General features: G+C 44.6%; 1 long non-coding RNA gene across 3 annotated transcripts in view; it reads left to right on the forward strand.

Annotated features, from left to right (window-relative positions):
• The window catches only part of LOC144767229 (uncharacterized), a 353,258-nt gene that overhangs the window by 74,130 nt on the left and 251,572 nt on the right, over positions 1-27,556 (forward strand). For all 3 annotated transcript variants that reach the window (XR_013598106.1, XR_013598108.1, XR_013598107.1), the window contains one exon: positions 4,698-4,831. This is a non-coding gene — a long non-coding RNA (uncharacterized LOC144767229). The remainder of the gene's footprint in view (positions 1-4,697; positions 4,832-27,556) is intronic.

A 27,556-nucleotide genomic window follows, 5' to 3' on the forward strand; every position in this document is an offset into this window, starting at 1 on the left:
GCACTGGGACATGGATGCAAGGCAGCTGTTTCCACCTCTTCTTCTTACAGCCAGGACCACCAGTCACTGGTATTCTTGCTGGATATGGTCCAGCCTCTACCTCCGCAGACGGGCTACTATCTCATGCCTGTTGAGTGCTACGGGTGGACCAGAAGGTGTAGCTATATCGAGAAAAAAAAAAAAGACAAATTATAAATAATGCTCTGTGCAAACAATTGTTTGAAATTAGCGGGTGGTAGCAGTACATTGCTGGCCCCCTAAGGCCACTGGAATTTGATGTGATTATGATTAGGAGAATCAAAAACACAATTTTATATTTTACATGCCTCCCATAAAAAGCATTGACTGTGTGGCAGAAAAGTATTAAGGCACAACAACATTGGATTAAAAAAACAGGGATTTAATTTATTTTTCTTCTGAAGGCTTTTCAAGTAACTAAACAGACACTTTGAGTACAAAAATAAATTACCTATCATTAATGAGTAGGGCATTGTGCACTATGGACTACAAGTTGTATGTTGTGCTAAAATAATGGAGGTATGCTCGTTGCTTGCCACTGCATCAGGTATTTTGCTATTGTCTGCAACTGGGGAAGCTGTAGTTGACAATTATCTATTTTTAATTTCAATAGCCCTGCTCTTCTCCAAATGCTTTCTCTTTCTACCCTTATTTGAAAGAGGTAGCTGAATAAAGAATACGATAATATATCACACACCTCATGTATAAAATGTGGATATTATCCTGTCTGCCATAAGTAGACGTTGGGGAAAACTATGCACTACAATACAGAGAAAGGAACTGGCTATATAGATTGTATTTGGCACCTACGTCACAGCGTATCCCATATGCCAAACTTTAGATCAAATCATGCACTTAGTCCCACTTTACTCACTGGCCTCGCCCACCACCACAAATTATTTCCAACAAATTCATTTGCTGGTCAGTAAGGAAAGGATATTTGACTTACTCCACTGCAGAGTAGGGTAGAGGGATTAGGCAGGTAGAGTAGAGCTTGTGCTATAGATTAGAGAGGTTAGTGTCACTACACTGATCATCGATTCTTCATGTGAATATTAAGTTTTGGCTTACTCAGTCACTGTAGTTGACGGAAGTCAAAAGGGAAAAATCTGAACAGGCGTGAAATAAATCTATGATGGAAAATGGATGCCATGAAATATATTTTGAAATTACTTCATTTAGCTATAAAATGTGGCACATGGCAAAAATGGATTTCTCAATTTTTCGGTAGGCTGGGATAGACGAACTTAAGAAAGCATAAAGGAGTATAGTACTAAGAGGTGTCTGGGTGGGCAAAGGGAAAAACTCCTTGTGTGTTCAGTTTGCAATTTATTGAAAACTTTGTAAATGCTGCATTAACTGAACCAGATGCTCATTGCACAGCCAACACTGCAGTCACAAATTGAATCATACTGTACTTCTGTCATGGGTGGCAAAATGGCATGGGTGGAGATGGGGCTGATGAATGATGGTGGACTAGATACATCTTCCTCGCGTAACAAATACAGTAAATCAAGGGAGTAGAACAAAAATGTAAAAAATATACCACCCACTTTGGACTATAGCTTTGATAACCATAAAACAACGTAAGTGAAGTAGGTGAGCAACATGCCCCAACTTGAGAAGAGCTGCCTTGCTTATTCATCTAAGAAATCTAAATATTAGTTCATCCTTTCATTATAATTCATCCACAACCACCGTGATTTAAGCTTTACTTTCTCTCATCTAGTCTTTCATCAAAATTTCCAATTCATTATCCATCCATTCAATATCCACCCTTTCTTCCAACGGTCATTACACCCATCCATCCATCCCTTTAACGGACTCTCCTCCTGCATCGGCATTTGAGCTGGTGTCACTGGTGGTCTGTGTGGCTAGAATAAAACATGATACATTTTTTAGATGACAGATATGCCTCCCCTTAATTTTTTCAACAAAAAAATACAACTGCAATACATACATCACTTCAGTTCGGTTAGCACTGCAGTATCTTAACAAAAATATCACTTTGAACATTTTCACTTGTTGGTTGACAATGTTAGAAAAGCCTGGTAGTGAAGCCTACCAAAATCTTTTCGTAATAGAGGGGTAGAGGTTTAACCTATGATGATCATGATGATTCAGTCATAGAAGTACAATGAAGGGTTGGAGAAATGGTCAACAAAAGACATATGGTGTTGGTTGGCAAATGCAATGGGACCTCATACTTTCCAGTCATGATGCACTGTCATGAAAACTGCTGGGTTACTGTATGAATGAATTACACAGCACAACATTAAGGGGGGTGGTCTATGACCATGGCCACTCTTTCATTAACTGTTAGAGCATGAGCCAGAAAAATAAAGCTTTCTCAACAAACATACATGGTGAATATTACTTATAAAACTACCTTACTTGGGCCTGCAATCTCCATGGTTCACAGTTGAGTACCAAAAATGTGTTCTTTTCTTACAGTAACACAAGATATATAGGGGAGATAGAAAGATTACCAACAAAGCAGAATATAAGTGAACTACAGACTAGTAGAGGCCAGAAAAAGTCAGCTACCAAAATAAAAAAGATGAAAGAAAAAATGCATGGATAACAGGAATGAAACTAAAAGTGGATAGGGGAGTTGGAATAAAAAAGAGAGTGCAAAAAAAAATAAACAAGGCAAAATTTAAATGTAGCATACTGGGTAGAGGAAAAAGTGCTAATCCAATATGCTTTGCACATGTGGGTTCAACTCCTGTCCTTGTCGCCATGTGAAAGGAAGATGGCAGGCAACTTTATTTCTTGTCAGCAACACCAGGTTCCAGGCAGCAATTCCAAGCCTGGAACCCAGCACCAACATTCCAATATCCCAAGATATTACCATAAACCCACCCAAATCATAAAACCCAACATTAGGGAAATTTTAACAATGAAAAATAGGAGTTACTGGGGTTAGCAGAGCCATAGGCAGGGGGCGCTGGTGGTCGGCGTATCCTCCTGACCAAGCTGCTCCCGCACCCGCCTCCACAACATCCCTCTTTTTCCCCTTGGGTGCTGTTTTAAGAAAAGAAAAAGATGAAAAGATTAGTGATTCAGTTAATCTCCACAAAAATTGTATGTCAGGCAAACACAGTCACATTGTACTTATCTAAAACCGATCTCCGATAGTACTAGTCTAGATTCTATTCACTATCGTTGAGCTAGCCATACTAATCCAAAAAATCTCTATTCCAAATTTCTTTAACAAAAACTAAATTTGAAGCTAAAGTATTGCAATGAATGATCTTCGATTCTATTCTCATTTCTCAATCCCCTTGATGGACCAACTCAGTCTCCCTTTTTTGCAAAGCATAGATGCATACTACACATCACATGGCAATAGCTTTGAACTGTCGAGCTGCATAAAGAAGGGCACAGAAGATGCTACTAACTGATATCACTGATTCATTACAGTGACAGGAGGACAGAAGAGTCTGTAATGGCTTCCTAATTCATCAACCAAAGTGAGCACCGATGATGAGTACGATTAGGTAGTGATGAGCACAAGCCTAGCTGAAAGTGGATCACTTTATAATAATATTCTGAATGTAAACTAAACTTAACTTACCTGCTAGGTAGAGCACATGCTATTCAGGAAAAACTGCTAGCATTGTAGAACATAAACACAACAAATAATTCATAATACTCACCGAACCCCGGAATCTCAATACCAAGTCCTGCTCCCGGTCAAGAATATTCGCTCAGTGGTGCGTCAGCTGCTGGAGGGTGCACTATACCTAGCCAGCGCACTGCACGTACTGGTGCACCCTCCCCCAGCACAGCAGATGCTCCTGTTGGGGGTATCTACTGCTGCGACTGCTGCCAGCATAGAGGAGAGGTGGCGCAGCACAAAAAAAACTAGTGCTACCACCTCCTCCATGGTGAAGATAGCTGAGGGCTGCACACCTAGCCAGCGGTGCCACCTGCAAGGTAGGCGACTGCTGCTGGGGTTCGGGGGGCGGCGCCGTTGCTCCACTGATCGCCCTGCTCTTCCATGGCGCTGGTTGTGGTGAAGATTGAGGAAAAGGAAGGAAGGAAAGATGAAATACATAAGTTATTAAACATATGGAAGAAAAATAAACATAAAAACAAAAAGCCATGAAAAAACACACATTGTTCTTCAATTAAACTTAAAATACACAGACAAAACAACGCACACTAATACAATAAATAAAAATTAGGGTTAGATTAATTAGGAGGGCAGAGGATTACAAAGGTTAAACAGGGATTAAAAAAACAGGCACAGCAGCATAAACAGAGTATGAAACCAAGATGGATATGCCCATGCGAACCGTGTGGTGCCTTTTGTGTGCGATTTGGAACATTAGGACATACTCTGCAATGCTTTTGATGGAAAACGTGAAAGTGATCGGGCACACCAGTAAACTCCACCTGCCAGTAGAACTCCAAGTAGTGCACCAAGTTTTTTAACCACACCGAGGAGTTCCGCTCAGCACGACTCCGTAAACTCCGCCCAGGCCTACTCATTACCTCATTCAAATTTCTTTTAAAAACCTAAGGATACACAACTTTGAATACGGCTTACTGCAGCACAGTAATGCAAAAGCATCACACCTGTGACTGAATGAGGTCAATCCTTCTCTTGCATAAACACCCTCGTGTAGTTCTAACACTGATGTTGTGTTCTTCTTCCTATTTGCTTTCAGGTTTCATCCTGGGGGCCAACACCATGAGCAAATCCCCCAGCAAGCCTGCACTGGATCCTTCCACAACCCAAGAGATCAGCATGTCACCACACCTCTTTCTCCTCCTAATCAATGACATCTATGTAAGTGGCAAGGTGAGTCGCTTTGTCAACTTCCTTTGGAAGATAAAATTTAGTGCAAACAGTCATTGACATTGGCGGTTTTCCTATCTAGTGCCACAATCTATCTTGTAAGTGGGGAAAATTTTCAAGGTGTATATGTTTACTTAAAAATGGATGGAGCTTTAACCCAATAATAATACCTTAAGTAGAGTAGGTATTACGGGGAAGACTTTCTACTCATTGACAAAATATCCCATTTATGTGTTGTCCATAACGTTTATTGATGGGTAGTGAGGCCATGGTTTTTATTCGTTGAATAACAGATGCCATAATGTTTACATACAATAAAGAGGGATCACCCAATTTAATAAAAGGGTTTGGATCATGGTCCCATATATCAAAGAGGCACCTCTGTGGGTCCTATAAACATACTAGTTTTAGAGTTATTTCAACACTAGCCATTAGATTAATTTGTAGTATATATTCAATTGATGGACAGTGTTTTCAAGGTATTCAATAACTAAATGAGCCTTCACAAGTAAAATTATGATAATGGGCTATCAATATCTAATCCAAAAATTGTCAGAACCCCTTTCAGAGGCCCACTGGGCACACAGGGGTTACTCGCCTCAATTGTGGGGGTTGAGGTATTTTGCTCCTGATGTCCCAGGGCCCAACCTGAGCAACTAGGCCACACTGCACTTGTGATAGCCAAGGCTCCCTCAGGAGGGGGTAGGTGGGGTGGGAGGGGGATTGAGTGTGACTACAGGTCAGTGAGGGACTGAGCAAGATAGCCACCAGAGGGTCGAGCCTGTAGGAGGCTCCTGGTCTGGGGATCAGCTTTTTGCGATTATCCCCGTTAACAGACATTCCAACTGCCCTACGAAACAGAGAAAACGTGCTAACCTACTTCCCCCTGGACTGGAGGGTTGTCTGGTGCTCCGATCACGCACATTCTGTGATTGGACTTCTCGAGACTGGTCAGCGACGCCCTGGGCCAGTGCTGCTCTGGCGAGCCATGGATGTGAAGACTGTGGATGATCTGACCGGGCCGTCATAGACGTCCGTGCTTCCTCTGGTGGATGGTTCAACAGAGGCGAGTTGCAGGCAGCTATGAGGCGACAGGCTGATCGTGTCGCGATGAGGCGGAGAGTGCGATCGTCGCACGACCATAGTCAGTGAGGTGAGGAGGAGTGAAACACTGGCTTGGACTGTACTGGGAACTCGGAGCCGATGAGCGGGCTGTCTGTAACATTGAAAATTGGTCGCAATGTGCCAGCAGTCTCACACGCGAGCTTCTGACCGGTGGGACCGGCCACTGTGGGACACAAGGTGAGGGCGTCACTCGTTGCTGATCACAAGCAGTCTGGCGTGTGGAGGGAGCCTGCCAGTTGTTGCTTGGCCCTAGCCTAGGAGCATGGGAGCAAGCGTTATTTATATATTTTTTTACACTCTGACGAGGAGCTTGCCCTCACGATCCGGCACAGGAGAGTATCCAAACAATAAGGACACAGTGTTTATCAATCAACCAGGGCATGTCCCTGCTTGACCCTAAAGCATTGGATGGGCTAATGGTGAACCTGAGCATTTGGCCTCTTGGGCCAGTTCCATTACCCAAACTCTGGTATGTGCTGAACTGTCGTCCTACTCATTTGGGACATCTTGTGTAGTGACTTCATTCTTGGAAGTCATTTTGGAAACCCCTTTGGGCTCCCACAACCTATAGTCAAGCCCTCCCTACAAGCAAACACAGAAAGAGGACTGACCCATCACTCCCCAGAAAAGAAGGAGGACCTAAGCTGGAAACCAAAAAGGGAAATAGGACTTCCAGCACATTAGCAGAAGCTTTCTCAGCTAAAGAGTCAGCCATCTTGGAATTGTACGGACTGCTCCCATTCAAACACAACAAAGTTACAAGAATGATGAAGATGATCCATCCTTCACAACTAAGTACCCCATTCTGCAAAGGGAAACCCCACTCACTCAAGGCCAAAAGTCAACCAGTCCAACTGTTTGACGTCTATTGATAATCTACCAACTCTCCCATAGTGTAGGCGTCCCCTACCCACAACTACCATTGAGGATTGGGAGGTCTCCCATTAATCATGGACCCCACATCAAACTGCGCACTCAACAACATCCTAAATTCAGACGGACGCAACGCCCATAAAATCAACTACCCACCTAATCAACAAAAAAAGCGACCAAAGCCCTCAAACATAGACTTCTCAAACACCACCCAGAAACACTTATATGCGACCAATACTTTAGTACATCTAAAGGGGTCATAACTAATGATTTCATATTTTAAAAACAAAAAAAAGCGCCAATGGAAAAAAACATTCTTCGCGATGCTCGCTATACCTACATCTAGGAAAACAGCGCACAACCTAAGGCTCTCAGTAGCCCACTCAACTGCACTCAAGGCAAAATTATCCATCTCCATCTTCAACAATGGGATCATCCTCATACAGGCTTCTGGCCACAACCTAGACCTCTTCAATGAATTCTTCCCCTCCATCAAACAGGAGGTAAATAAAAATAAGACAACCCTCGTGCTAGACGACCCCAAATCAACACTTGTCCAGCACCAGATTATATCCGCCTACAGTGCAGCCACCACAGACTGCCCCCCTCACCTCCCGACACCACACCTACCAGATCACACTATGGCATCGTAGCCACTACACCAGACAATTTAGAGACTACCACCTATGCTACCCCCCCAACACAGGCACTCTTCACAATTCCGATAGGACCTTATAGAGGCACAAGGACAACAAAGTTTCCACTAAATCCGCTACACAGGAAAGGCTTGAATTGAAACCTATATCCAAACCCAAATCCCCATCCATTCCTACCACTCCCCCTCTTAGCCATCAAGGCTCAAGGAAAACACACTCCTCAGTACACCATGCCCCAAACGCCACCTTCCGGTTACTACGCCGTGATTGAGTCTAGACTGGCTGAAATTACACAGGTACAACAACTACTAAAATCTGACCTGCAGAATCTAACAAGCATCACTACTAAACTAACCCACAACATGGGGCCATCAGATTCACCTGCGAGTAACAGTCCGATCCTTCATGACAAAGGCTTGCATCATGGTGACTATCACTAAAATCGCTCAGTACCCAAATATCCCAGCGTACTAGTTGGCGATCCGCTCCCTTACACGACGCTCCTTCGAGACTGACCAAAACCAAGATCTCTCTATCTGACAATGACATCCAAGCCATTCTCCATACATACAAAAGTGCACACCTGACCTATCACATAGCCTAAACCCCATCTCAACAATCATTTCAAATCCATACAGTCACAACAAACAGTGGAGAGAGGGTCAAAGGGATATACAGTTTAAAGACCCTTACCTGGTTAGAATCCCCAGCTACACTATATGATCAACACCAAAGAACACAGGGGGTCTAAATGCCAGTTGATCTGGCTAGGCTATCCTTGAAGACTGTGATGTCAGGTAAAGAGGAGCCCAAGTCACCACAGACCAGCCTAGAACAGGGAACAACTCCCAATTTGGAAATCCATGAAACACTCACAAACTCAAAATAAGTTCAAAAGTCGTGGACAAAATCCATACCAACAAATCGTGGATTACCATCAAAAAGACTTAGTGATCAGTCATATCATCTGGCTATCCACCTTGTGAATAGGCTAGTCCCTTGATCATCGAGACTGATAGCCACACAATCAGTTGATAGTATTGGATCTGGTCCATGAATATCTATGGACCGCCTTATGATAGCTAATCTTTGATGGTTATGACGATTTGCATTTTTCCAATCCATAGAGTGGGGCCTCGTAGACCTGAGCACGGTCCAGGTGAGGTGAGGTCCTTTCCCCTGTCATATCGGGTGAGCAATATTGAGTAAATTATTTAACAAATTTTATTTGGGAGCACTTATGTTTGGGAATTAGTGAACACAGGTACGATGATCAAGGGACTAGCCTATTCACAAGGTGTATAGCCAGATGATATGACTGATCACTTGGGGCCAGATGTAGGTCGGTCGGTAACGGCCGAAAATCGGTATTTTCGGCCGTTACCGACCGGTATGTAAGAATTGGTATGTAGGGGCATATTTTACAGAATCGGTAAATTTACCGATTCGGTAAATTTACTGATTCTGTAAAATACCGAATCGGTATTTTTTACCGATTCGGTATATCCAAATGTAGGTGGCACTCCTGAGAGTGCCACAGGCCTTACAGATTCTGTATTTTACCACACAATCCAATTGTGTGGTAAAATACCGAATCCAGGTGTGCATGCACATGTGTGCATGCACACCCTAGCCATGTGACAGACAGACATGCCCTTGGGGCATGTCTGTGTGCCGCATGGCTCACATGCCCGTCTTTGGGGTGCCAGAGGGTGTCAAAGTGACACCCCCTGCACCCTTGCTATTATCGGTATTTACCGATTCTGTAATTATAGAATCGGTATTGCCCATTGATTCCTATGGGCTTCAAGGCCCATAGGAATCAATGGGCAATACCGATTCGGTATTTACAGAATCTGTAAATACCGAATCTTAAAGATTCGGTATTTACAGATTCTGTAATACCTACATCTCCCCCCTTCATATTTACCGACTCTTAAATACCGAATCGGTAAAATTCGGTATTTAAGAGTCGGTAAATATGAATTACCTACATCTGGCCCTAAGTCTTTTTGATGGTAATCCACGATTTGTTGGTATGGATTTTGTTCATGACTTTTGAATCTATTTTGAGTTTGTTGAGTGTTTCATGGATTTCCAAATTGGGAGTTGTTCCCTGTTCTTGGCTGGTCTGTGGTGACTTGGGCACCTCTTTACCTGACTTCACAGTCTTCAAGGATAGCCTAGCCAGATCAACTGGCATTTAGACCCCCTGTGTTCTTTGTTGTTGATCAAATCCGTACAGAGAACAGAAACCAAACACCAGAGAGTTAAACAAGGCCAACCTCAAACCAGTACTCATCCCAGAGAAAACCACTTCGAACACCAAAACCCACCTGAAATGCATACTCCTAAATTGCAGATCGACCTGGAAACACGCAGCTGACATTGCAGACCTTATCCTCGCCCATGACCTTGACCTACTCCTTCTAACTGAAACTTGGTTAAAGATCGATTCTGCACCAATCCTGGACATTCTAATCCCCCCAGGCTATGAAATAGTAAGAGCCGATAGACAGGAAAGATTGGGGAGGCATAGCCTGCATACACCGCAACAACCTAGGGGGGACTCAATCAAAATCTTGTGACCTTGACACTTGCGAATACCTAGGCATAAACATTGTGAGCAACAACAATCCCATATGTAAATTACACCTCGTCTACCACCCTCCGGGCAAAAATCTTGCATTCACCGCACAAATCATGGAAATCATCTCTTCCAACCTGGGGCAACACTGCCCCCAAATCTTCCTCAGTGACTTCAACCTTCTCTGGAATGACCTTAACGATCCCACAATTAACAGCCTAAAAACCTTCCTAACTGACCTCAAACTTACACAATACTGCAATAACCCAACGCACATCCTAGGCGCAACACTGGGTCTGATCATTGGCAGACCAAATTCCATCATACCTAAATCGATCATCCCTTGTGACCGGACGGACCACCACAGCCTCTCCTTCCTCATCACAGAACCAACGAAGACACATAAACTAAGCCCAAACAATGGCCAAGAAATACCCATGACATTAACCGCAATGACCTAACTTCCCTCACCAACAAATTCCTATTGCCACCAATGGACCTGACAGATGTACATTAACTCACAACTCACTACAATAACTCGATGAATAACATTCTTGACACAGTGGCGCCCCTTCAACTAAAAAAGCCATCCTCTAAAGACTCCAAATCCTGGTACAACAGGAACCTGAACGACCAACTCCGCAACTTAATACTAGCGGAAAGGACCTGGAGATACGCACCGTCCCTAGAACACCTTCAACAACTAAGATCAAGGAGGACTAATTACAACAAACACATCAGAATCTCAAAAGCTAACTTCTTCAAAGACCAACTAAACAATGCTAGAAATCGACCAAGAAAACGATTCGAAATTATTAAACTTCAGTCAGCTCAACATCACACCAACTCATCTGTAGGCCCCAACCCGCAACCCAACTGCAACACTTTTGCCGCCCACTTCCTGAAAAAATCCAAAATGATAGAAAAAGAGCTCCTTACAGCAAATGAACAACTCCCAATGTCGCCCCAATATAACCCCAACATGCCACAATCGGCACAAACACCTATTAAGCATGATCTTACCCTCAAAAACAATGCGTCATGAAACACCTTTAAAATCTTTGCTGAAAATGACATCCTCAAATTAATAACAACTCTAAAACCATTAAACCACTTCCGCGATCCGCTTCCAGCCAACATCTTCTGCGAGATCAAAACTGCTCTGATACCCATCTGGAGAAAGGTAGTGAATGCATCTCTATCGCAAGGAACCAATCCAAGCTGCCTAAAAGAAGGACAGGTAATCCCCATTCTAAAAAAAAACATGGATGACCACACAATTCCAGGGAAATACCATCCAATATCCACTATTCCTACTCTAGCAACACTACTGGAGAAGTGCGTCCACTCCCAACTATGCAACCATATAGCCCAATTCCAACTCATTGAACAGTTCCAAACAGGTGTCAAGCAGAATCACTGCACGGAAACTGCCATGACCCACATCGTCAATGACGCACTCAGAATACTAGATCAAAACGACTCCTGCCTCTTAATCCTCCTAGATCTATCATCAGCCTTTGATAAAGTCATACATATAAGTCTGCTGGACCTACTTAAACACAGAATGGGCTTATCAGGAGCCGTCCTAAAGTGGTTTGCCTCCTTCTTAGAAAACCGAACTCAAAGAATCAAGATTAAGCAATCGCTAGCCTCGACCACACCGGTCACTGTGGGAGTCCCTCAAGGTTCCACCTTATCTCCTGCCTTATTCAATCTATTCATGGAACCGTTAACCCAACTATACCTAGAAATGTCATCGCCCGACGACATATGCCTACTCAACACAACTTTACAAAAAACCCACATCTGGCTGTCTAAAAACCACCTCAAACTCAATGCACTCAAAACTGACTTTCTCCTAATCTCCCCACCACAATGACATGGTGTCATAGTAAACTGGATTGCAAAAAACAACAAGTGATGGACTGAATGTGGATCAATGTCACACACTCCCCCAGTCAAAAGATCTGGGCCCAAATCCATCGTTTTTTTGCACTCCACACCACCCTGGGTCAGATAATGGCTTTATGCAAATCAGCTCTGACCCTGTTGCCCCATGGGAACAGTCCAGTCCGAACTACAACAGCCATATCTTTCCCAGACCGGAATCAAGCATCCGAGGACCGGACCGGTTTCGAGGTAACACCTCTCTTCAGCCCGGCTAGCTTGACTCCAAGTGGTGTGGAGTGCCTGGGACCCACGTCTGGGCATCCCCAGCGCACTTAGGGCGGCAATTGCAAAAAACAACAAGTGATGGACTGAATGTGGATCAATGTCACACACTCCCCCAGTCAAAAGATCTGGGCGCAAATCCATCGTTTTTTTGCACTCCACACCACCCTGGGTCAGATAATGGCTTTATGAAAATCAGCTCTGACCCTGTTGCCCCATGGGAACAGTCCAGTCCGAACTACCAAGCCATGTCTTTCCCAGACCGGAATCAAGCATCCAAGGACCGGTTTCTGGCTATCAACCTTCATTCAGCCTGGATAGCTTGACTCCAGTGATGTGGAGAGCCTGGGACTCACGTCTGAGCATCCCCAGCCCACTCGGGGTGAAAGTTGCAAAAAACACAGTTGATGGACAGAATGTAGAACAATGTCATACATTCACCCCAGTACAAGGATCTGGGCCTAAATCCATCGTTTTTTTGCACTCCACATCACCCTGGGTTAGACACTGGCTATATGCAAATCAGCTCTGACCCTGTGCCCCATGGGAACAGTCCAGTCCGAACTACCAAGCCATGTCTTTCCCAGACCGGAATCAAGCATCCAAGGACCGGTTTCTGGAGTCAAGCTAGCCGGGCTGAAGAGAGGTGTTACCTCGAAACCGGTCCGGTCCTCGGATGCTTGATTCCGTTCTGGGAAGGACATGGCTTTTGTAGTTCGGACTGGACTGTTCCCATGGGGCAACAGGGTCAGAGCTGATTTGCATATCGCCATTGTCTAACCCAGGGTGGTGTGGAGTGCAAAAAAACGATGGATTTGGGCCCAGATCTTTTGACTGGGGGAGTGTGTGACATTGATCCACATTCAGTCCATCACTTGTTGTTTTTGCAATTGCCGCCCTAAGTGCGCTGGGGATGCCCAGACGTGGGTCCCAGGCACTCCACACCACTTGGAGTCAAGCTAGCCGGGCTGAAGAGAGGTGTTACCTCGAAACCGGTCCGGTCCTCGGATGCTTGATTCCGTTCTGGGAAGGACATGGCTTTTGTAGTTCGGACTGGACTGTTCCCATGGGGCAACAGGGTCAGAGCTGATTTGCATATCGCCATTGTCTAACCCAGGGTGGTGTGGAGTGCAAAAAAACGATGGATTTGGGCCCAGATCTTTTGACTGGGGGAGTGTGTGACATTGATCCACATTCAGTCCATCACTTGTTGTTTTTGCAATAGTAAACTGGATGACACACCTAACAGCCCTCAATTGCAAACCTCACATTATACATTCCACAAGATCATTGGGAATAATACTTGACAAGAATCTCAACATGAGGGAACACATCAGCACAGCCAGCTGAGGAGCCAACTTTCATATGAGCATTCTCAGAAAGCTAAAACCCTTCCTCAATCACAACGACCTAAAAACAGCCGGTCAATCTCTAGTTCTACCCAGAATAGACTATGGGAATACGACCTTATGTGGCTTGCCGCGATCCAATCTGGCTCCTCTAAGATCCTCACTCAACGCGGCTGCAAGACTCGTCACTGGCTCTAGAAAGAACAACTACATCACCCCGGATTTAAAGGAACTGAATTGGCTCCCCTATGAGGCAAGAGCACAGCTAAAAATTGCATGCATGATGCACAAAGCCCTACACCTTAATACGCCAAAGTATCTAGCCAATAAACTCGAATTATCAGGCAATAGCAGAACTCTGAGAAGCACCAACACCCTGCTATTGAAACCACAAACATTTAGGAAAAAGAAAACCTACACACGCACCTTCTCTGGCCTAGCACCTAGGATATGGAACGTCCTGCCCCAAGCAATCAGAATGAACCTCTCCATCACCTCCTTCAAAAATTAAGTCAAACTACTTCTAATGAATAAAACTCTCTCCTGATCCCAGCCCTGATGCAAGCTGATACCAACCAGAAGCTGCCCATCTACCAAGATGCTTGATGAACGCTAAAAGAGAATGACTAACACATGCCCTGACCTTCAACTTGAACTTACCACATATACGATCTCATCTAAGATACTCATTTTTAGGTGACTAGCATGCAACTTTTGATGTAACTTCTGTAAAGCGCTCTGATACCCTCATCAGGTCTAGTTCACGCTACATAAAACAAAAAAAAAGTGAATATGACTCATAATTCAAAGAATGCGCAGCAGTGTAAATAAATCAATGTTCAGTCAAATATTTGTTTATATAATAATAAGAAGCATTTTATTTTTTACTCTATGCATTCAAAGCAATGTTACGACATATATAAACAATAACACATTTCCACTTGAAGTTAGGGCTCTAGCGTTTTATTAGCAAATCCCTATCCCACCCGCATTTTATAATGTGGTCATCATTCACTGGTGGCCGCATTTAGGGAATGCTTACTAGTAAGCCTTAACTCAGTAGTCCACTCCAACTCTTCATAAAATAGTCAAAAGCGCCCTGATGCTGCAGTGCCCTCAACAGCGAGTCCTCTGGGGCCGGATAGGTCCTAAACCAGTTTTACCTGCTTCAGCAGCGAGGAGGTTTGCAATATCCCAGCAAGTGCTCCAACCACGGGCACTCACACTGCTCTGGCCGAGTTGTATGTCAGAAGGACGCAGACGTTAATCACGCCTGCCGTAATAACAAGGTCTGAACAAAGAATGTGTCTTTACAACGCATTCCGTTACCTTGCAAGTCATTACAACGACTTGCCTTTGGAAAAGCAATGGAGTTGGAATAGTATAATTTACTATTCCAACTCCAGTCTGTCCAACAATAGGGAAAGTGTTGAACTTAAAGTTCAACTTCAATCCAACAACTCTTTCCTTAAGGCAAGTCATTGTAACAACTTGCGTGGTTAAGAATGCGTTGTAAAGGCGCATCCATGGTTCGTACTGCGCTGTTAGGGCACAGCGTGGTTCAATCCACGGTGTAAAGGCTGTTTCCCCTCTGATCATGCTCAGAGATTTGGCTGCACACAGCTCTCTCCTGAGCATACACGGCCGGCTCCAGCAGCAATCGGAGATGCTGCGGTGCTTCTTCACAGTAAATCTTGTTATCCCCACACGGGGGTGGATTGGATATCTCAGCTCTCTGCTGGGGTTCCAAATTTTACAACGATGCACACCTGGCATCGTCCTCAGTTTTATGGTGCAGCTCCGGCTCAATCCTTGCTGCTACATGGTGACCTATGGGTTACTGCTCACATTTCTTGAACAACGGCCCGATCCTTGCAATCACTTAGTTATTTGTAGCCCCTCTTGGCATACGAGGTTGCCATAGCACTTTCGGTCAAGGCGCTGGCACTCACCACATTGTGGGCTGTACCACGGCAGCTCCTCATGGCACACAGGGCCGCTGCTAGGCTCCAAACAGACTTCGGCCAGTCGTTTCTGGCAATTACTTTGATGGTGGCCCATCTTGGCATACGGGTCACCACCACAGGCATCGCACAGCATCACTCGTCCCACAATGCACTCTTCTCATGGATATCTACATGATCTACCTCTCCCGATATATGGGAGTCGTCGACTGGGATTTGCACATGGGCAACGACCTGATCGCTGCAACAGCCATCTCTTTACACCTTGTACCGGGAGTCACTCGATTGGGCTCCCCACTGGACCTCACTTTCTCCAATGCTCCCCTCTTTCTCACAGGGCACACTGGTCTTGGAACGCAGGCAAGCACTAGGCTCCAGACTCCAGAGCAGGTGGTCTCAGTTTACCTGGGTGGTGACCCCTCACCCAGCAGGGAGATCACAGGCCTTGGACCCCAGTCCTGGTCACATGCAGACGTCTTGCAGGGATTCCTCTCCTCACACAGCCTATCTGGCTGCTTTGCAGATAGCCAATATTGGGGTCTCAACCTCCCCTTCTTACAGCCAATGTATAGAACCAAATGTGATTTAGGGTCTGGGTCTTTTGAAGTTTTCTGTTGGGTTCTGCACACTTTTCTTCCTCTTCCTCTTGAAAGTGTGTATGAGAGAGAGACTGAGAGCTGATAGTCCCACAACACAGGCCATGGGAGTGACTAGAGTTCACACCTGGATGTCAGCTACAGCGATATGTGCATCAACAGGTTAACCCAGGGCTACCAGCCCTGTTCTTTATGTTTCCCTTATCAGGTCCATCGCCTTTCTGAGATTTTTCCATGACCCTTCTTTGTGATCTATCGCTAAATCAAAGAACACTCTTTCGAAGTATGCGGGGGGGGGGCGGGGTCTCTCGCTGCCTTCCTCCAGTGTGTCCCACCCAGTTCACAAAAATGCAGCAATACACAAATCTGTCTGGGGAAATTCCTCTACTCCTCATTTCTTCACCAGGCAGACCTGGGCTTACCAAAACATTAACCCAGGGTTCTCCATGTAATGTACTATTACAGGTATACTTGCACTCAATGTATGGACATAGCACACACACTATAAAGTACTGTTACCTCCATGCATTGTCCGTCACAGATGCATGTACGTTCAGCCCACAGATTCATTCTATGTGCACTGCTCAGTACAGTAGCCTTTCCGTCTTGTGCCATTTTGTGCTACTTGCAAGCACATACACTGCTAGTACACACAATCATCATGCAGGCACTTCGCAGCACTTCACCCTTCATATATTGTACTTCTCGCAAGCACAAATATACCCAGCACATGCTTTCACTGTACATGCACTGCACAGCACTACATTTCATGTATTCCTCTCTGGTATACATCCACCCAGTACATGCACTAACCATGCATTCACTCCACAGCATTGCTCTATCCCGGGACTGCACCCTTCTGAGGCACACATACATTCAGCACAGAGACTCCACTCCTGTATTGTGCAGCACTTTACATCTAACTGATGAAAGCCAAGGGTGAGTTAAGCGCACAGCAGCAGAACTTTTAAAAAGGTGAGTGAGACTGTAGGCCTCATCCAGTGACACAGGTTAAAAAGGACCTGTTAACTACTACCGATCACTACAGGGTATGCTGTCACCACTGTGTTCCTGCTGCTTAATTCTTGGTGAAGGCAGTAAGTAGCCTACCACCACTTTGAGTGTAGCACTTTGGGCACCCCTTCCGATCCAACAAGACCGCAATACTTGAGACAGGACAATATCATGGGACACATGCATGATCCGTGTTTGCCTATGACAACATAAAGAATCAGTATTAGCGATCCAGACCACAGTACAGTTGGGCACTCAGGGCAGGGGTACATGTCCATAACCATGCAGAGTACTTTTCCGTCCCAACAAAAATATATTCGATTTTACATATTCAATAATAAATTACTTGGACCAAGCACATCCAAATCAACACAGCATAAATATTACATATCACATTTGAAGATTATACAAAGTTAAAATAATCTTTGGCCGAAGAAAAGCAACTCATGATAAAAATTGCGCAAATGGCAATTCTTAGGTAGTTGTCCAATTGATGCTAAACTGTGGACGTTTCAGTCCACTCAATCAGTTATCTTGAACCATTATCTGAACTGTAGTCCTAGCCTAGATAATTACTTCCCTTTGCTGAATAAACATGAATTAATTGTTTACTTTACTTAGCCCACCTCTAATATTGTCCCATATTCCACAAAGTTACAACTGAATCAATTGTGTTCAACATGGAAGCACTCAGTTGCCCATCAAACCATTATTTGGAAGAGAAATACTACATGTCCGAATTTTGACCTTAGTGCAAAAACGTTACTCTAAAATCCCAAACAAGGTACATTTGAATTGTCATGTTATCAAAATATTCTTCACATTCTGTTGTCAAAAGAAACCTATATATATTTTAACACGTTGTTTTAGCTTTAAAAAAACCATTCCAATTCTATGTGAAACAGATGTTGAAAGAGCCAATAGTTTGGAATGAGGGGTCGCAGGGTAGCAAACAGAGATTCTACTCACTCATAGTACTGTTACATATAGAATATATAATGTTCTATAATTCAATGATTATAATAGTCTATAATTAACCGACCATCCGTTCTCTTAATAACCCTAGGCAACAAAGATCAACATTGAGGCTAACATCTGCTCACAGTTGCAAAATTATTTTGGCTGGATATAGAGATGCAAATAAATGTCAAGTTATCCAGGAAAATATCCTCCAAATTGTTGTAACAATGTCTCAACATAGTTGTATGTGCAGCAACTGTTTTACGAATGTGGCAGTAAAGACAAATTTCAATAAGCTTACTCTGAGCTTGTGGGAAGTTTCTTACTAATTCAGCAAAAAGGTGCAGGTTCCGAATTAGTTCAGGTTAGCAGCCTCAAACCAACAGCAAAAACTATTTTCAATTCTAATTCGCATCTCATCAATTGGAAGATGCAAATATTCAATCCATAATGTGCCAACACAGTATTAAATGCATTCTTCAAAAATCGATCACCACATAACCTCCCTTTCCTAAAACAAAGTCATATAGAACAGGCATTATTTAAGATGATTAACTGTCGCAAAGCAATATAGAGTTTTGTCATCTTAGGCAACTACTAGACCAATGACGTACCATAGAGGTGTAGCAAAATAACTGCTGTCTTATGTCAGTACATGAACATGCACCAGCGCAACACCATCTTATGGAGCTACTAGAACGTATCATGGCATGCCAGTGTAACAAGATAGCTAACATATTATGTTACATTGAGATCATCAGCACAAGGCATATACAGGGGTAGTGAGATTTATAGCAATTAACAATAATTAGCAAACCAAGGCAGCTTACCAATATGTTTTTAATGCAAACGTATGGGTTTTTTTAAACACAAATTTAAACACAAACCTATTTCTCAACTCTAACCTAAAAATTACTTAACATCAATGGTTGCTAGAGATGTGAGAAACAATACCGTAAACGAAAGACCCCAATAAGCAGCTCCTTCTTATGCAGCTTCTAAACTGTAGCGCACTATGTCGGTGTAGTGAGCCATCCACCATGTTCTGTTGCTTTTAAACTTGCATATGCTTCATGTGTGATGTGTAAAATGTATGTTGTGTTGTTTTGACTGTGTTTGGTGCACCCTTTTTCATATTAACTATGTAAAATTTAACTATATTTTTTAATTATTTATAGCCGCTTATCATGACTTTTTAATTACTATCGTTTTTTTGTGAATGCTCATTTACTTACTCAGTACAAGGAAAAATCTGTGCATCAATTAAATATTTGCTACAAATTAATCTGGCAGCTAAATGACTTTAAAAAACTTTAAAATTTAGTATGGAAGTAAGATATCATACTGTGTCATAATCGTGGAAGGTGATAATTTCACATCATAAAGAAGAGCGTCCGCCAACTCGTGTGTAAAGCTACATGGCTCTTGTGCTGATGAGCTTTCTCTGGGCGTAAGTTGAAAAAAGAAATTGTTTATGTTGCTGAAAGTCAGTAAAGAATTGTCTCAAAAAATAGGTAAGAATGTGAGGTTTGCAGTGATAGTCAATGTAATGGGAGCATTTTAAATGTATGTCTTCCCCTAGAATGGCGTCCTTAGTCTTGTAAAAGGTGGTGTGTGCTAGTCTCCTTAACGAGCCTCTTGTTTGGACATTTTGGTGCCTGTTAAGTCCTAAGCCCAGAAACTGTGCCCTTGATGTGCCTCTTCGTCCCTAAACTCACCTTCTCTCCGGTGTCTCTATTTTAAGTATTTTCTGTACTTCTTTTTCCTTTAGCAGATAACTGAATCACCCCCTTTTTTAGGTCTTGCGCCAACCGTTGCAGTGCGCAGCACTGTTCGTGCAGTGCGAGACATTTAGTAAGGGAAAAACGGGGTTTGGGTAGCTGACCTAGGAATGGCACACACAAGAGCGTGTGCTTTCCTTTAGGGGCACTCTATTGGTTTTCGCATGCGTGTTTTTTACTAAGAGAGCACGCAATAGGCCAAAGGCGGGCGCATTGCTCCGCCCGCGGTCTATTGGTGTCTATTACGCGCATTGGCGACATGTGGTTTCAATTCTCATGCCCAGACACGGGCGCGATAATTGAAATCACATGCTTCGCTGTGGCGTGCGCGCGCACCACTCGTTAGGTCTCGCCTGGTGTTAGGAGCGCAAGCGCTCCTCGCCTGCGAGAGCTTATGTAAACAGTATGAGAGAAAGGGGCTTTAACCCACGCCCCTCTGTCCGACTGGTTTTTGATTTGCTCAGGTCCTGATTAATGGTTTTATTTTTTTTTTCATTTGCTGACTGCCGCATGCTAATACAGCGTGAACACCGCATGATTAAAGATGGCTCTCTGTTGGGAGCCTGTGTTGCCCAGCAGCTTTCGGGCAGCTCTGCAAGGAAGGGGCGGACAATTACAAAGACTTCTGTCTGCAGTTTTGTTTTGTTTGCTCAGCACAGATCGGACCCTCGTGTGAACTTAGAGGATGATGAGGTGTGTCAGCGGAGCTGCACAGCCAGTGCCGAGGGCACTGGGGTGCAACCTGGCCGCAGTTAAGTACAGTAGGAGGGCTTCAGTGCCCGGAGGAGCACGCCAGTGACAGCACCCCCCTCCCCTCTCCATGGCGCACCTTCATCTCACACTCCTTCACTGGGCCCCTCACACGGGGGAGAGCCTGTGCCACCCCCGCCGTTTGTACTTGAGTTCGGCGTTTGGTGAACCTGTCAGGGGCGTGCTCGTGCACTTTATCCAAAGGGGTGTAGTGGGTGGATGTGTGTTTGGGTTCCTATTTGCTTCCTTTCACCATGATCTGTCACCGGAGGCGTAGGCAGGAGCCACGGCTGTGGGGTGTAAACGGGAGACCTGCAGAGGGAGGGTAGTGAGGGGAGGGGAGGGGATGAGCCTCACCTGTGACATAGGTTGAGGGGTACAGTGCCCTCGCACACCTGCGGATAGGGTGCCCAGTGACCTGCACCACTGCATCCGCGTCGCTATTGAGAGTAATCCGTGTACTCCTGGGTTAATTCTGAAGCACCTCCATGTTGTACCTGAAGCACCCCGCGTCTGTACTATTGTGGAGTCCCATACACCTACCTACCTTAGACGTGCAAGATACGCCTCATAATATAACTTCCTATAGCATACCATTTCGTTGTACACTTATTTACTCAGTGGCTCAGATAGAATTTATGTATATACTTAATATATCTTACATGAAACCATAACTAACAGTTAACGGATATAAACTGGTGAGGCAGGTTGTCCGATTTAGACTTTTGGCACAGTTCTTTGAGTAAGATTCAACTGCATTAAAGTAAATTAGGTCCATTTTCACTGGGTAAACGATACGGTGAGGTTCACCAGTGCTGTGGGTGCCAGGGTGCAACCTGGCCGCAGTAAATTGAAAGTGGGCAATATCTCCATCTATTAAAATTACAGTTGGGAGGCCAAAACATCGGCACAGCGGGTGTAAATAAGTAGCCTCTAGAACTGCCAGGGTAATGTGGGCGCTAGGCGGGGTGGTCCACGGGAGGAGGGAATGCAGAATCCTAGGGTGGGTGTAGCGGGGGTTGGAGAGTACGAGAGGTTGCGCCTTGCCCCGAATTGAGGTCAGAGATTAGATCTAGGTATCAGTTGGAATGTAGCTGTGGAAAAATCGCTTCTAACGCAGAGGACTGACATGCCATACTGATCATATCACAGATTGGTACGTGCATGGTGTGTGCGTATTTTGTGTTTACTTGGTGGGTTGTGTCACTTGCAAACGTTTTTACATAATTATGTGAAATAAAACTTATGGAAACAGCGTCACTATTTAAACGTTTGTTTCTTGGATGTGTGTGCTGTCGCGACGGGTGCCTTTTGCTGACTGTGGGGTGGGGGGCAGGTGTGGAGCGGAGCCTGCAGGGATAGAGTGGGGGGGTCAGGCAGCATTTGGTGGTGGCTGACTTGGGTGTTGCCCCCGTATACGGTGACGCTGGTGGGGAGTTTTTGAGGGGGGCTTGGAGCCCCAGTACTTAGTATTTTACACATTAAGCACTGCTAAGAAGGCATAAATAGTTTACAGTAAAAGTGCATGTACATTGAAGATGAAGGCACTCAAGTGAGGCCAAGAGATGGGAATAATTGGAATGAGGACAACTGTAAAGGCTTGTTTAGAGCACTTAACAATGAATATCTTTGATCTATAATTGGTGTGCAAACTCACCAATAGAAAATTTGGTGATGGCGTGCTACTGTCTAAATTCCAGATCCGTTTTAACATTTTATGTGAGAGAGACAGCAGTGTGAGAGACAGCAGTGTGTGTATCCTTGACAGAGCATGGTGTGTAAGAGAGACAGCAGTGTGAGAGAGACAGCAGTACGTGTCCTAGAGAGAGCATGGTGTGTAACAGAGACAGCAGTGTGAGAGAGACAGGAGTGTGAGAGAGACAGCAGTGTGTGTCTCTTAGAGCATGGTGTATAAGAGAGACAGCAGCGTGAGAGAGACAACACTGTGTGAGAGACAGCATTGTGTGAGATACAACACTGTGTGTGAGAGACAGCAGTGTGTGTATGAAAGACAGCAGTGTGAGAGAGAGTGTGTGTGTGAGAGACAGCAGTGTGAAAGACAGCAGTGTGAGAGACAGCAGTGTGAGAGACAGCAGTGTGTGTAAGAGAGACAGCAGTGTGCAAGTGAGACAGCAGTGTGCAAGAGAGACAGCAGTGTGTGTGTCCTAGAGAGAGCATGGTGTGTAAGAGACAGCAATGTGTGAGATTGCAGTGTGAGAGACGGCAGTGTGTGTAGGAAAGACAGCAGTGTATGAGAGACAGCAGTGTGTGAGAGACAGCAGTGTGTGTGAGAGCAGTATGTGAGACAGCAGTGTGAGAGGCAGCAGTGTGAGACAGCAGTGTGTATAAGTGAGACAGCAGTGTGAGAGAGACAGCAGTATGTGTGAGAGAGACAGCAGTGTGTTTGAGATAAAGACAGCAGTGTGAGAGACAGCAGTGTGTGTCCTAGGGAGAGCATGGTGTGTGAGAGAGACAGCAGTGTGAGAGAGACAGCAGTGTGAGAGAGACAGCAGTGTGAGAGAGAGTGTGTGTGTGAGAGACAGCAGTCTGAGAGAGACAGCAGTGTGTGTAAGAGAGACAACAGTGTGTAAGAGAGACAGTGTGTGTGTCCTAGAGAGAGCATGGTGTGTAAGAGACAGCAGTGTGAGAGACAGCAGTGTGTGTAAGAAAGACAGCAGTGTGAGAGAGACAGCAATGTGTGTGAGAGAGACAGCAGTGTGTGAGAGAGAGACAGCGTTGTGTGTCTCCTAGGGAGAGCATGGTGTGTGAGAGAGACAGCAGTGTGAGAGAGAGAGCAGTGTGAAAGATAGCACTGTGTGAGAGAGACAGCAGTGTGAGAGAGACAGCAGTGTGAGTGAGACAGCAGTGTGAGACAGCACTGTGTGAGAGATAGCAGTGTGAGAAACAGTAGTGTGTGTAACAAAGACAGCAGTGTGTGTGAGAGAGACAGCAGTGTGTGAGAGAGACAGCAGTGTGTGAGAGAGACAGCAGTGTGTGAGAGCAGTATGAGAGACAGCAGTGTGTGTAAGAGAAACAGCAGTGTGTGTAAGAGAGAACGCAGTGTGTGTGAGACAGCAGTGTGTGAGTATAACATAGCATAACAAAACACAACATAGGATAGCATAACAAAACACAATAAAACAGCATAGCATAACAAAACACAACAAAACAGCATAGCACAACAAAACAGCATAGCATAACAAAGCATAGCATAGCAATTTCAATTTCAATTCAAGGAAGTCTTTATTCGATTATTACATCATAAAAGACATGCATCACAATTTACAATGGCTAAAATACATGTATTATTTATAAAAATAATTTAAAATAGTATTAAAACCAATCTAAGACCATATTAAATCATTTATACAGAACTTCGTTTGAAAGTTATTTTAACATTTTTACAATAGATCCTTAGTTAAATAACCATAGTAAATTTGGGCACAGTAACTAATTACACATTTACACACACTCAATGAAAAGGCCTATGAATTTTAGGCTAGAGCCTAAGTCGAGTTGATAAACCTTGCTCTTGAGATCCAAGCCCAGCCTAAGTATTTTGCTACTCCAATTACAATCACGGGCGACAGATCTGTCTTTAATATCCTACTGGCTGTTGCTGCTGAGCGAGTTCCCAAGCTTCTACAAACTGGACTTAACCACTTTAATCTTGGGGCAACATACAGCGGGCAAACAAAAAGAAAATGATTTACACTTTCACCCTGCCCTGAGCACATAGGACAGTACCCAGACCCACCCTTACCCCACGCTTTAGTGAACTCCCTTAATGGCAATGAACCGCATCTGTATTGGTGAAATAATTTACGGTCCAGGGGCTTGGTTATAACATCCCAGTACTTTTCAAGACAGGAGACATCCTTCATAACAACAAAAGTACCAATAAGGTTACTAACGGTCAATCCTGAGTGTCTTTTTCCTACAACCCAATCCCAATATAGTAACTTCAACTCCTTTTTGGGTGGGAAGGTTGCAGTATCGGGGTTTAACCATAGTTCTCCTAGCCCCATGGCACACAAGGTAGTTCTTAAATCTTTGAACCAATCTATGTTAGAGGAGCCAGGAAGATCCCTGACCTAAATGCATGCTCTTGCATAAAGCAAAAGTTGGGGCGTTGTCCAAAGGCGGCGCCAGAACGCTAACGGTCGCAATCTGGCTAGGTCCTCCACTGGTTGACACCCAAGACCGTACAAGAGTGGGATCCGCGGTGTTGACTGCGGGAGACCAATGGCCACCCTAAGGAATTTGTTTTGGGCAACTTTCAGAGGATCGAGATTGCTGTAGCCCCAGAGCTCCGCCCCATATAAGACAGAGGGTAGAACTTTCGTTCCATAAATCTTCATTAATGGGGACAAAGGCCGGGTATAGGAGCTTTTATGTTCTTTAAGAAGGGCTCTTCCTATCTGCGCATGCTTTAATGCCAATAAGTCAACCTGTTGAGACCAACTAAGGGTCTCGCTAAACGTAACTCCAAGATAGGTAAACAATTTAGTCTGTTCCAGGGTTGCGCCCCCCATAGTAACCCTAGCTGTAATCGGAGTGGGTCCTCTTAGTACCATGAGTTTTGTTTTGGACACATTCACCTCAAGCTCATGCTCGCAGCAGAACAATTCAAACCTTGTCAGGGCCTGTTGAAGACCCTGTCTGGTCTTGGAGATTAAAAGAGTATCGTCCGCGAACATGAGCAAAGGGATTTTCATTCCAGCCAGGGACTGGGCATCAGTGGGGTGATTAGCAAAATAATTAGTAACCCCATTTATATATAAAGAAAACAGGGTAGGAGCTAAGAAACACCCTTGCCTTACACCTTTAGCGACTGGAAATCTATCCGTTACCTCCCCTGGTTTTCCCCAGCGTACTTGGGCAAAAGTTTGGGCATGTAAATTCACCAAGAGACGTACAAGGGGAGCTGGCATACCCAGCTTCACTAAGCAATCCCACAACTTTGCCCTTGGGACAAGGTCAAACGCGGACCTTAAGTCCACAAAGGCTGCGTAGAGTATACCTTTACCTAGGATAACAGTCTTCCAATAAAGAAGAATGAACCGAAAAGCCTGGTCTAAAGTACTCACATGGGACCGAAAACCAGCCTGGAGTGTTGTAAGAATGTCGAACTCACTGATCCAGTCCTGAATCCTGCCAAGAACAAGGCGGGCTGAGATTTTTTGCACCGCATCAATGAGGCTGATCGGACGGTAGTTGGAAGGAACCGACCGATCGCTTTTCTTGTAAATTGGCAGAATTTCTGCCCCAAACCAGGACTCGGGAACCTTAGCTCCAGAGGCGAGAGCATTAGCCAAATGGACTATATAGGGGACCCAGAGATCCTGATCCTGCTGAAATAAGTCAGCAGGTATACAATCCGGGCCTGGTGCCTTACCCCTCGGAATAGACTGCAAAATATGTTTTACTTCACTACTCGTAAACTTAAGGGGATCAGCCAGGTCAAGACAGGGAATGTCAACCTGGGCACTACTATAGTTCCTAAATTGCTCCTCAAAATAACATACCCACTGATGTTGGCCAACCGAAGCAGGGCTTGGGCGATCTTCCTGGGTTTTACCCCATTTTAAAAGATGCCAAAACTGTTGCATGTTTCGAAAGCTGCATGCTTCGGTTAGCGATAACCACCGTTCCTCATCCCAATTAATCTTGGCTTTGTGCTTAGCATCTTTATATGCCTACCTACAAGTCCTAATTTGGCTATGTTTTTTTTGCTTTATTGCTTTAAACAAATCCCCATGAGTCCGACGACACTCCTCATCATACCAGGTTATAACTTTAGGTTCCCCCCTCCTACCCTGCTTGGAGATAGACTTCACAAACAGCTTTTTCAACTCCAAAAATAGACTGGTGTGAATATTAGTGATTATAGCATTAATATCATCCTGTGACCCACAACTAGATATTTCTTCCAGAGAGTTAGACACCAGGGATCTAATCTCCTTACGTGCCTCTACATTAGCAGAAATTTTTGGCCACCGTACCCTTCTCATATCGTTACTGAGTACGACTTCATCCTGAACGGCGTTAGACCTACAGCTCTCAGACCCAAGGAAACTGTGGTCCCTTAGTTCCACCACCAGCGGATCATGATCACTTTCCGGGCGGGTCATGACCACCATATCCACAACTGCAGCCCACAGCTTCACATCGACTAGAATATAGTCAATACGGCTACTGTGTCTGCCGTTGCTGAAGGTATGCCTACCCGTCCTATCTAATCGCACTCTGCCATTTAATGCTCGCAGTCCCTGGTCCAGACACAACCCTTTAATAAATGTTGCGGATTGTGTCCATTTCCCAATCGGGGATAACTCAAGCTGGGGAATCCCCCAGGTCATATCTTCAACCTCGGTGAGTGAGCCATCATCTAAACTCAGGGGTTCAAAACAGGTGTTAAAGTCCCCATCACAACCGTGTAACCGTCTACAGATGCTCCTGATAAGAAGTCATCCAGGAGGCGGAGGGTTGGAGAGACCCTTCGCCCTGGATGCCCCTAACATATATGTAAATCAAAAGAATATTAAGGCCTTTAGAAGATCTTATACTAACCATTAATATATCAGGGCTATCAATTGGAACCTCCTCCACTCTGACGCCCTCATACTGGCGAACCCAGGTAGTCAAGCCTCCCATAGCACGCCCTCTGTGTCCTTTAGTTGCAGGTTTACTGAAGTTTAAATAACCCACAAGGAACACAGATGAGAGTGCCCAGGTTTCCTGAAATGACCAAACATCACCTTGTTGTATAAAATTCACCCAGTCCGGGATACACATACGGGACTCAAGCCCAGCTATATTCCAACTACCAAACTTGGTGCCGTTTGAAACCGCCAGGACAAAAGTTTCGGCCTTAGAGTGGGAGGGTACTACATCC

The sequence above is a fragment of the Lissotriton helveticus genome, chromosome 7, assembly GCF_964261635.1.
Source record: "Lissotriton helveticus chromosome 7, aLisHel1.1, whole genome shotgun sequence".
NCBI lineage: Eukaryota > Metazoa > Chordata > Amphibia > Caudata > Salamandridae > Lissotriton > Lissotriton helveticus.